Raw genomic sequence first — 12500 nt, 5'->3', positions numbered from 1 at the left:
GCAGGCTAATATATATATACAAAAAAGCGGACCCACTCCGTGTCTTCGTTCAGTCCGTAGGCTGCGGTATTTTAGACGCTCATAACCTCCCACAGCCCCTTCACGACTTTCCCTCAGAATCTATTCCGTGTTTAGCTGCTGCGATGATTTTACAACATGTCAAACTAGTTAAAAAAAAAAAAACGTGTTTCGACTTTAGAAAAGGTTGTCGGTTGTCGACAGGGCTGTGGATAGCAGCAGAACTCAGGAGCGGCGGCGTCCCGTTGTGTGATGATGTCACCCTTCTGGAGCGCACCCCCCCTCAGCCTGCAGGTCCAAGACGACCAAGGCTTTGGCCCGGGCCTGGGTTCTGTGTCACTCCTCAAAAGCCTCTTTCCATTGTCGAAGCGTCCCTCACAAAGGCCTTATGAAAGCTGGCCCCGAATATGGCTCATTAAAAAAAGCACAAACAACATTCACATGGTTCCTAGGCTCTCCTCACAGCTATGCGCGGAGGAATGACAAGTCCAAGAAAACCATGTCGAGTTTTTCACTCTGTCCCATTGTGTCAGCACATTAACTCCAAGCTGGGCCCTTTGAGCCCGGCCAGAGTTGTGTCTGGCCCCTCTCGGACATGGCTCTGCTCAAGCAGCGGGCTTGGCGTACACAAAACAACACGCCATGCAGACTCTGGGATTCCTCCTTTCATTCTCTCTCCCCTTCTTTCTCTCCTCTTATAGAGACTTGGCTCTTCTAACACGGCTGCACCAAACGGTTTGACGAGGAAGGACAGAAGTTACAATTAAAGATGGCCTTGGAAGCCAAGTGTTGAGTGCATTCGTTTCACTGCAAAAAGTCCTTTGTGCTGGTCGGCCATTGTCGTGGTAGGAGACAAAAGGATAGGGAGGGAGGTGAGACAGGAATATACCAGTTAGCACTGCAGGTATTCCAGACATCCACAGGTGCTCTTGGAGTAGGGCAATTGTAGTATGAATGAGTACTAGGAAACATTACCAACAACAGGGTGGTTGTGGTGTGGTATTCATAAATCCAAGTGTGAATCTTGTGTGAATTTCAATATAAAAATACTTTATTTAGATCATTTTAGAACATCTAAAAAAAATAAAAAAAAAAGAGAGAGAGAGAGAGAGGGTTTTGTTTCTCTACAGGCTCTGAACTCTGTAAACAATCTAAACAAGCTGTAAAAAAGGCTTCTGAAAATAACCCAGGCCCAGAAAATGTTAAAAAGAAACAGAGAACAGCAGAAGATAATGATTTCTTACTGTGTGGGGGAAACTGAACCACAGCTTGCGGATACTCCGAGGAATTTCTAAGTCCGTGTTCTGCCATACACAACAGCTGGCAACCCCTGCCAATGGGAAGCTGGAAAACTAATTGCAACTGGAATTGGCAAGTCGACCGCAGACCGTGGTATTATAAAGCACTCAAATAAGAGAGGCGCGTATCAATCAGACATAGGACGTTACCCAGCTCTCAGAGAGGGGAGAGAGAGAGAGAGAAAGAGAGAGAGAAAGCAAGAGAGACAGAGAGAGAAAGGAAGAAAGAGAGAGAGAGAGAGAGGGAGGGATCTTAATCATCACAAGTCAGGTGATGTATTAGGGGATGCTAAAGTTTTGAGTTTAACCTTGCAGGACTTTTGGAAGGCACTAGCGGAGGGTCTGCGTGGTGTTTTGGCAGCTGCACAGGGAGCCCGGTGGGCCGGCCCCGTCTCCAGGAGCTGGTGCTCCACACTAATCTATTTTAAACCATCTGTGAAATTAGCAAGATTCCTTAAGTCCTTCACCTCCAAGGATTAAAAAATGGCTGAGGGCCGCGGCCCGTCTTTTACATATGTATGCTTGTCCGGTTGGCTCTGAGCGGGAGGGCCGAGCAGGTCTGCGGTTCTGGGGTGTAGATCCACACCCAGCACCTGAGTTGAGGGGGGATGAGGGAGGATGAGGGGGGATGGCATCCCCCCCTGAAATAAAAACAGTCAAAATCATCCCCCTTCTAAAACTGCCTTCCCCCCCCCTTTCCATCCCTTATGTCATTTTTACCAATGAACGTGGTATTACTGCTATTTCAACATTTAGTTTTGCGCATATTGAGGAAAATACTGTGGGTGAGGGAGGGAGGCACGCTCACATGCAATGACTTTTTTACCAAGTCACTGACGCTGTGGGGATGCAAACATTTTTCCCCATTTGATTAAGTCCACCATCCCCCCTGATTTTCTTTTACAACTTGAATACTGTTCACACCTCTAGGCTAGTTAAATGTTCCTGACTCCCAGAGATGTTCAAGGAAATCTGAACCGACATCACCACACATGTACTGTGCTGACATCACATCTCACCGGTCATAACCATGGGTGTGTTTTTACGTTCTTAGATTTTTTTCTCAACCATTTTCATATGCTGTAGCAGTATTAACTTTTTACTGAAAGTGGAGGCAGGGGGTGGAACTCACAGATACATACACGTGTATTTCTATAACCAATGAATGAAAAAGAAAAAAAGGGCTGTACATATTCATATATTAATATAACAGATAGAAGAATCAACTGATACTTTAATTACATTTCTTTTTTTTCTTTTTTTTAAATTAGTTTTTCAGATTTTATCCCTTTTTCACCCAATTTGGTAGCCAATTGAACCCAACCTAGCATCCAATTATCCCCTGCCTATTGCGAAGGATCCGCCGCACGACCCCGTGGCCGGCAGTCCCAGAAGAGGCCGCCAGGCAGACTAGCTGACTGGCTCCTCGAGCCCAGCACCTGTTATTCCGGCACCCCGGGGGCGCTGTTGCGCGACGGATCCTTGTCCGGAAATACTCCTATACCGCCCTCGGGAGCGGCCGCCCAATATGCCGCTCCCCAGCCATATCCGGATCTGGCGAGCTGGGATACGATCCCAGTCCCCGGTGGGCAGCTTGCACTAGTGGCCAGTGCTTAGACCGCTACACCACCGCGGGGCACTACATTTCTTTTTTTTAAAACATGAATCAGATGTTCTGTTTATACTATATTATCAGACCACGGACAATTCGTGAGCTTAGAATTATAAGGTTCCATCTCCGTTTAGGGCAGTTCAGAGATATTGAGCGTCAAAGTTTTTACATTCCATTATGTTCTGTGAGATGGAACCTTTGTATTTTATTAATTACTAACTGAAAAATGTCAACATTTAAAAAAATAACACCACACAGGCATTAATAAACACCTAATGGATCAGATTATGTAAAACACTCAATTTTGACAAAAATGGAGATAGAACCTTAGAATTCTAAAGTCACGAATTAGCTAAAGCTACGGTGAGTGAATGTAGCCCAGTAAACAAGAGTGTTGTACCAAGCAAGCCCAGTTCAAACCATTAGCACCTTTTTGTTTTATATGTCTATGGGAAAGTAATTCAAATGTGCGCCTTTGATTAGGAGGCCATGGTTTCATTGTTAACTAGTAAAGTACCCATAATTATGACTCTCCCTCCCAAACCCTTTGAAAATCTCTGACCAACAACACCAGACCATGACCGTCATCAGTAGATGAATCAACTGACTGGAAAATACGAATTAACAAAAATGTTTTAATCGACTCACAGTTCCTAATATAAATTCATTTTATAACCACATCCATCAAGTCAGGATAAAAAAACATATACAGTGTAGACAGGAGTTACAACTACCAGAATACCAGAGAGACCAGCACAAGAACTGATCTGACAGAGAGAGAGAGGGAGAGAGAGAGGGAGGGAGAGAGAGACAGAGAAAGAGAGAGTGTGTGTGCGAGAGAGAAAGAGAGAGAGAGAGGGAGCGAGCGAGCAAGAGAGAGAGAGAAAGAGAGAGAGAGGGAGTGAGCGAGAGAGAGGGAGAGAGAAAGAGAGAGAGGGAGAGAGTGAGAGAGACACACAGAGGGACAGAGACAGAGAGAGAGAGAGAGAGACAGACAGAGAGACAGAGAGAGAGAGAGCAATACTTCAGCATTGCAGCAGCTCTGCCAAAGGCAGTACAATAAAGTCATGAGTCAAGTCTAATGAGAAAATCAGATAAATAGCAGCTGTGCCGGGGGAGCCAGCGTTCTCTGACTGATTCACTGGGCTCTGTAGTCAAGCCGTGGAGAGCAGGGGGCAGACAGGGGGATCCAGAACAGTAAAATATTGTTCCAGGCGCCTCCCCCTCTCCCCCTCCCCCCCCCCCCCCCACACCTCCATCTCCATCCCCGTCCCCTCCAATGTTTTGTCATCAGAGAGCGTCCTGAGATGGCAGTCTCCTGTCGGCACGGCACGGCAGCAACACTGTATTAATTATTATCCGCAGCCCAAACACCTACATCTTTGTACTAACACAGTGACAGTTCATCCAAACAGGCCACTTACAGGCAGCAGCATTACTCTCTCCATACGTATCTACGTATCTAGACCTCTCCAACAACCCCCCCACCCCTCCACCTCCCCCCAGATTCTCCCATCTGGCAAGCACAGAAAAACAAGTATGGCATATCACAGATTAAAAATATGGGGCCTTAGGAAATGAGAATTATTGTCTCTCACTCAAGATTAAAATGTCACCGGGCCTGGGGATGTCAGTGTGATGTCGAGCTCCCGCGCACTCGATAACGTAAAGACAAATACACAAAGCACAGGGCTTTTCTCCTCGCCATTATTCGTAATGCAAGCTTGGGAGAATTACTCTGAGATTTATTGTACAGCGGTATATGTCTAATTTTCCATCTACCGCTGGGTGCTTCTGCTGGAGAGCGCTGACACAGGCGTCTATTATACACACCGCCGTTAAACTGTGGCTTTTACGCATGCTCTTGGGGAAGGCAGGCTTACAGCGCGCTCTGGTAAAAGACAAAAAATGATTGATGAAGAGAACAAAAGACACACTTAAACGGTTTTCCAAAATGTTTGGAAATGGCTCCCTCCATTCCAGAACTTTTTTTTTTTTTTTACTACAGCAAACAGAAGGTTGAAGCACAGAAAAACAGCTTTCCGCCCGCTGAACTGTATACACTATGGATATGCGTTACAGCGCTGATATATCATTCTCACTGAAATGTTTTCGCCTGTGGAAAAGGGGAACTGTTTATTGCAGGGGAGCCAGGAGTTCGATAACGCAGGTGTACAATATATCAACAGGAAACAATGACAAAACCTGTCCTAACACAAACACACAACCCACAACCCCTCGTCTTGTGACTCAACTTTAAACCTAAGATCCTTAAAGATAAAGATAATCGACTACCAAAACAATCTAGAATCTAGAATCTTATCAGAATATAGAAGAGAGGATCCCAGCTAGATTGTGATGAGGCGCGGATGGCGGGCGTCCAGAAGTGATGAATGAACACACACGTGCAGGCGGGTCCGGGCTGGTGTGATGGCTCTCCGGCCGACCTCTCCGGTCCTGGCACATGCATCTGTCTGGCTGCAGGGAAGCAGGGGCACACACGCACACGCACGCACGCACACACACACACACACACACACACACACACACACACACACACACACACACACACACACACTGGGTCCTCTGACCTCTGAATTTTACCTACACTTGGACTCCTCTCCTCAATACTTGAAAGCATGCACGCACACACACACACACACATACACACACACACACACACACACACGCATACACACTCTCACACACACACACACACACACACACACACACACACACACACCAGGCACGTGCACAGGTAGGAGTGAAAGGAGCCACGTCCGTCCGTCTGTCTGTCCTTCCGTTCTGCCCTTTTTTGGGAAACATCACCTGACCATCCGTAAGTCTGTGCACAGCCCTGACACACACACACACACACACACACACACACACACACACACACACACACGCGCACACACACACACACACACACACACACACACACACACACAAAAGCATAATATGAGTCTGGAGACAAACAATAACCATATTGAAGACGGCTTTGAATGAGTAATCTGTGAGATGTGCTGCTACTGTACCGTGCTCCAATAAGACCTTAACCCAACTTCAACCTTACAACCACCAGAGAAGCCCTCCTTTAGATGAGTATCACTTACTGTATAACACTCACCACTTCAAATGTGACATTTAACTAATTTAATGGAAGAATTCAGTATTGAGACAACCAGTGTTGTTGTGTGTATGTTCACATAGCCATATCAATCACTCTATATTATTAATGAAATTATGTTTTTGGGAAATTACGCATTTCAGAGTAAGGGTACTGTTTTACAATGTACAGTCATGTGTTTTGCATAGCGACAGTATCAAATAACGCAATAATACTGTATCTGATTAGCAAACCTTGAAAATGAACAGTAAGTGATGCAATACTGTTATCTTTCCAGTATCTATCAAGCTAGTAATATATCCTTTTCTAAGTAAAAAATAATGAAACATACCTGGTACACTTTTGTCATTTGTTTGTGTTCTCTACACTCCTACAAACGTTATGAACCACCCTTGGGGTCACTGCACCAGTTTCTGTTGAGTTTGAACGGCCGTTTAATATGGGTGAGGCCGTGGCCACGTAGGGAAGGATGACGGCCATGTTGAAAATGTCCGCCAGGGGGGTTTAAGATTAAATCTGCAACGGCCCGATAGCTAGAGATGCTTCTTAATACCGGCCCTGGATGTGTGTGAAATGTGGTGCTTTTATTACACAATTCCTCTAGCTGCCCACCACTTTAGTCCAGAGAGAAAAAAGACAGTTCTGAACCTTGCATCTCTCACTTCCCCAGCCACTATAAAATAACAGCTATTAGTATTTCAGACGTCATACTTTCATCTCTAAAACATACAACATACAAGGACAACCAATCAATGCAGAAGAAAATACAGACCCAGATCTTAAAACAAAATGTCTCTTTAATTTGTAAGTGTCAACAGCAGTACAAAAGATGGAGTGATGGTGAGACGCTTTTTTGTCACACAATTTCTTACTCTTTTAAGGAAAAGGAGAAAACTCTTGAGGTAAATGAGCTTAAACAGGCAGTCGAACGACCCCACTCCTGCCTTGTTACATCAATGGATTGAGTACATATAGAAATATGGTGGTACATTACAATATGCCTGAAAAGCATCCTGTGGGGAAAACAAACTAGATATTTGCACACATTACTAAGGTGCCTAGATACACCCAAATGTGTCACTCATCTGGTGTATTTTTATTTGATATACTGTATTAATAATACTACCAAAACAGAGGAGACTGTTCTCCGTACATACCACTGTAGAATTATTTCACCTTAAGTTTACCTCACGTCAATACTGCACATGGAAACCAAAGACTTGCTGGTTTACATTTTGAAGCCAAGCAAATTTTTCTTTAAAAAAAAAAATCAATATCCTTAGCGAAATAGCTGTCCTTTGTATTGTAATAAAGGAGAATGTGAACACAAATGTGATGGCAACTTTTTTTTTTTTTTAAGTTCAATTAAAAACTTTACACTGGACTGTACAAGATATTATGATAAACTATTTACATTTTCATACTTAAAACTTTTTTTTTCAAAGCAGCAACAGACACTATTTCATTTTCTCTAGTTACGCCTCAACAGAACCTGCCATGGGCCGAGGTACCTGCCAAGAAACTGATCTCTACGCAGAAAACTGTATCAGGCTGCCAGCAAGATCAAAACGACAACAGGCCCCAGCAACAGAAGAGCCACACAGTGTTGCTCGAGAGACACGAACACAAAAAATAATAATTCTAAAAAGCAAAAGTACCATTGACAACTGTATATGTTGTCCCCAACAGCAAATGTTACACTTCTGAACAGCAGCTAGCTAGTCAGTCCAGCATGTCAGTGAATTGTGCTGATTAAATTAACACGGAGAACATTCCCACCATATACATCACAAAAGTTCAAATGACAGAAAAAAATAAAAATAATTACAGTAAGTTAAGTTATGTTTGAAACAGCATAGAAGCTTTTGTCTTCAGTTGTTCTGGATCTATTTTTTTGCATTTACATGGCTGAGACACAGACGCATTAATCAAAGTAATGAGCAGTACAGCTGTTGATGGCTGGATAGGCTACCTTATGAACATGTTCATCATTTTTTGAAAAATCAGCAACAACATAAAAAAAAGACAAAAAGAATATAGAAGAAAATGCGCACTAGTGGCTCTGCATTGTGCCGCAGAAAAACTAATAAATATTTGCACACTCCCTCAGATTGTAACTCTCAAACAAACCACCTCACTGATGTTTTCAATGTGTAAAAAGCCTGTTTGTTCACTCAGAGACATGCATCAGATGCATGCAGACGTGTCATTAGAACGTGTTTGTAGTGTTGTTGTTCATATCCGTCCCCCGTCCCCCCCCCAGTCCAGATTTGGCATGTGACTGTATAAACCACGGAGGACCGTGGAAAACACAAAACACAAGTGATGATGACTCATCCCCATGGGATAGGAGTCATGTTAGCAAACACAAGTTACAGTAAGTGCTTGTTGTTCAAATTAAGTTTAAAGCACTGGTGAAAGACGCAGTACCTTAATCGTACCGACTGTGCATGTAATTAAATTAAATTAAATGGAAGTTCTGGGAAACAATGTTTTATCCTTAAAGTCCTCGCCAGAAAAAAGTACAAGTATGGTTTTGATTAATTATCTTGAATTGTCTGAGGGAGATTATTGAAACACAAGCAAGTGAGGTGCCTATCTTATCCCAGCTACAGGGCCAATACTGCTCTCTGTCAACGGGGAGAAATATTCAGCATCTACATGAGGTACAGTGACTTGTCAGTTTTTTAAGAGCATGAATCAACATACACTGATGTAAAAAAAAAAAAAAAAAGAGAATGAAATATAACAGTCAAATACATAACTTATACTTCACTAAGTAATCACAAAAAATATAATTCTATGTCCTATGTTATATTTACAATAAAATCTATAATGAGATGGTGAATTTGTTGAAAACAATACACTTTTTTCTTTTTTTTTGTTTAGCTCCAATTCATTAAACATCATCTGTTTTATTCTGATTGTCCTTTCTTTTATGTTCTAACTGACAATTTTAGAGCCAACAGTGGCTAATAAATACAATAAAATGCACTATAGCTTCAAATACAATATACAACACAAAACATGTGACCAATCAAATGCGCTTCTGAAGTCCGGTGTTTCTCAGCTAACCAGTTACTATGCAAGCCTTCTGTCAAGTTTAACTGCTCACTCTCACGTCGTCTACCCCCCCCCCCACCCCACCTAGGCGGCCCTGGAGCTTAAACAAAGTGTTCATTCATCACACGTGTCTTTGCATAAATAAACAAAATAAGTAGACAGAAACATGACTCAGATCTGGTAAGGGTGAGGGCGAGCCTCACACGAGTCCGACTGGTGACTTTTGTTCATTCAGGTTTTTTTTTCTCTTGTACAACAGCTTCACATTAGTCAGAATTGATAAAAATACAATTTATATCCAGTGCTTATAACACTTATGAAACATTGTCTCCTTGCGAGATATAAGTTCTTCGTTTTTTTTGTGTTTTTTCTTTTGTTTGTTATACAAGTGCAGTCAAGTTTCAGTCCCATCGACAGTCTTTTTTTGTTGTATTTTTTTTAACTACCAGCCCACTGAGTTGGTTTGGCATGGTCATAAAAATATGTACAAATCACGTACAAATCAACCAATCAACCAGCAAACAGAAGTAACAGCTTAAAAATACTAGACAGGTTGACCTGGAGGGAAATCCGTTTGAGTCGGCGTATGGGGAGGACATAAAAAAAAAAAAGCATTGTACCGTAAAAACAACAACAACAACAACAAAAGAAAACCAACAACAACAAAAAAGAACTACCCAAAAAAAAAAAGTACACAAACTGAAAATGGCCAAAAAAAAATCATAATTATGAGGTGCTTCAAAAAAACTTCTAAGACTTAAGATAAATGCTTTCAAATGTGGACTCAATAGGACAACAGCCAGCCTCTGAATCGGGTAAGAGAAAGATAGAAGGATACTAAGAGAGCCATCTGTACCAATTAGACCTGGGAGAGTAATGCAGTGACCAGCAGTGGGAGGGAACCCCGGCCAGGGAAGGGATGTTGACCAGCCACTTTAGATCCTTGTAAAAAAAAGAAACAACAACCTCTGGGCCTCTCTCTCACGTGGACGAGGTTCAAGGGCAAAGGAGGAGAGAATAGCTGGGCTCATGCATTAATAATGCTGTATTTGAGATGATACACACTCCTCAGTCATTTTAATAATCCCCCACAGCTTGATGTACTTGTTCCATCTGCTCGCCAGCGCCTAGCGCCTGGGCCAGGGCTAGCGGTAGCTGGGGAGCTAAGGCCCTCACAGCCTCACAGCCCACGGTTTTGATGGAGAGCACACAATAAGCCCTACGTTGCGCATACTCATTGTTAGCCCTCTCCCCCCCCCCCCCCCAGCCTGGTGCTCCCTGCCGCTCTGAGCCAGATGGCCCCCCCTGGGTGAGGGTTGCCATGGGCAGGGGTGGATACAGGGCAGGGCGGAGGGACGGAGGGCAGAGAGGGCGGAGAGGGAGACACTAACTCCTTCTCTCTCTCTCTTGGAGGAGGGTCAGGGTGTGGACAGTGAGGCCTTGCCTGCCTGCCTCCCTAAATGTTCCTGCTTTCTGGTTCGCGACGGACGGAGGATTGTCATACGATTATGCTACATTGAACATGTATACCACATATTCTTTTAATTCTTCTCTAAATGCAGAAGGAGAAGGGCATTTGACTAAATATTCTCGAAATATCGGATTGGGCCAAAAAAGATTTGTTCACACATTAAGATGCGTATGTTTCACTTCATCTACGATCTGCGACTGGCCATAATAAACTAAAACCAAAATGATTGGTTAAATGCAAAGAAAGAATAACGTACTAATTGTTAGTAGTAATTAGAAGTGCATTAAAATAGTCTTCCATTTATGAATGAAATACTGCTCTGATTAAGACAACCAGTCATGGCTGTTTGTTAGTATATTATAATACTAAGTATATAACCCCCTCATTAACTTTCCTTGAAATAAATATTTCCCCAGTATCCCCTCACACACACTGCCTTTCTCTCTTAAGACTACTGCAATGATCAACACATTCGCACGAACTCGACGGCCATGCTCTGCTTTAAGACTTTGTCGTGTCAATTTAAGATTTACAATGTTCGAAATAAGACTTAATAATATTTTAAAACCCAAAGGCTTTAAACTTGCCTTCCCAGTAGGGGGGGCGGCGGCGGGGGGGGGCTAAAGTGTTTAAACAGAATGTACTGTAGCTATGTAGCTACACATTGTACAACAGCAATTTGTGATTGTAATGCCCCCAAAGCTCCCTTTCCTTTCGCTGCCTTTTCCAATCCCACAGATTGGACCCCTTTTGGCCCCCCCTTGGCATTCTGGGCCTGATTACAATCACTCTGATTAAGAACTTGGTGAGTAAGACTTGAGTTGGGAGAGCGGAGAGTGAGAGAGTGAGAGGGGAGTGCTACAGAGCTCTCTCTCTCTCTAGATAGGGACTGGGGCTGGTGAAACGGGGCCTGTTGGACACTGCATTGGTCTCCCTGGAGGACAGCTGCCATTACAAACTACCACACCAAAAAGTCATCGCATCACTTCCTGTCCAAGACACAGCACGCTGCCTCCAGGTTATTCCTGAGTGTTTCTCTATAGCAGGGTTAACATTGAAAGAAAGACTGGATTTCGTTGAAGCCGCACTATAAGATATCAAGAGATTGTCTAAGACGTATGTATAGTCTCTCCCTCAAAGACTCGAAAAATGTAAAGGATTAAGAAACAAAATAAAAGTTGAAATGTTTGGCACGTCTGCACGAAATTGTACAGTATGTATAATAATAATAATAGTAATAATAATAATTATCAGCATCATAATAATGGGAAACTGATGCGTTTCCCTCTGCAAACTTGTGGATTGACTCTGTTTCAGTAAATAATAATTTTCTAATATTTTGTTCTGTTAATTGTTTTCAAATAATTCAGATTTCAAACATTCACAAGCTGTTGGCTGGCACAGCATACCTGAGTGAGAATATTAACTCCCATCATAAACAGTAATGTCATCTATTAAAAGCATTTAACTGAAGAGAAAAAATCATAATGTGTATCATAGGAATAAAAAGTAAGACTGTAAGAATTATGGATTCATATCAAATGTTACATTTCAAGTCTTGTCATCCAAAGTTGTATAGGCAAATAACCTAATTGTGTAAATGTCCATGATCAAAAAACACAAAGAGAAACAATGAAAGAGAATTTAAAAAAAGAAAGAAAACAAAAAAAAATCTGAAATGAACACAACCAAACTTGCTTCACACACTTGTTTTAAGAAACATTTAAGACCAATAGCTGTTGATTCTGACGGAGCCACACGTGCATGCAGGCTCCTAAAATGATATATCATCAGAAAGATTTTTTATTTCAATTTCGCACTTTCGCATTTTTTTTTCTTTTCTTAGTTTTTTCTTCTTCTTCTTCTCCTTCGTCCTTCCTTCGTCCTTCCTTACCCTCTGGGGGGGGA

This window comes from Nansenia antarctica (genome assembly GCF_963989245.1).
Source record: "Nansenia antarctica genome assembly, chromosome: 4".
Taxonomy (NCBI): Eukaryota; Metazoa; Chordata; class Actinopteri; order Argentiniformes; family Microstomatidae; genus Nansenia; species Nansenia antarctica.
The sequence above is the reverse complement of the archived record's forward strand: the minus strand, read 5'-3'. Positions refer to the sequence as shown.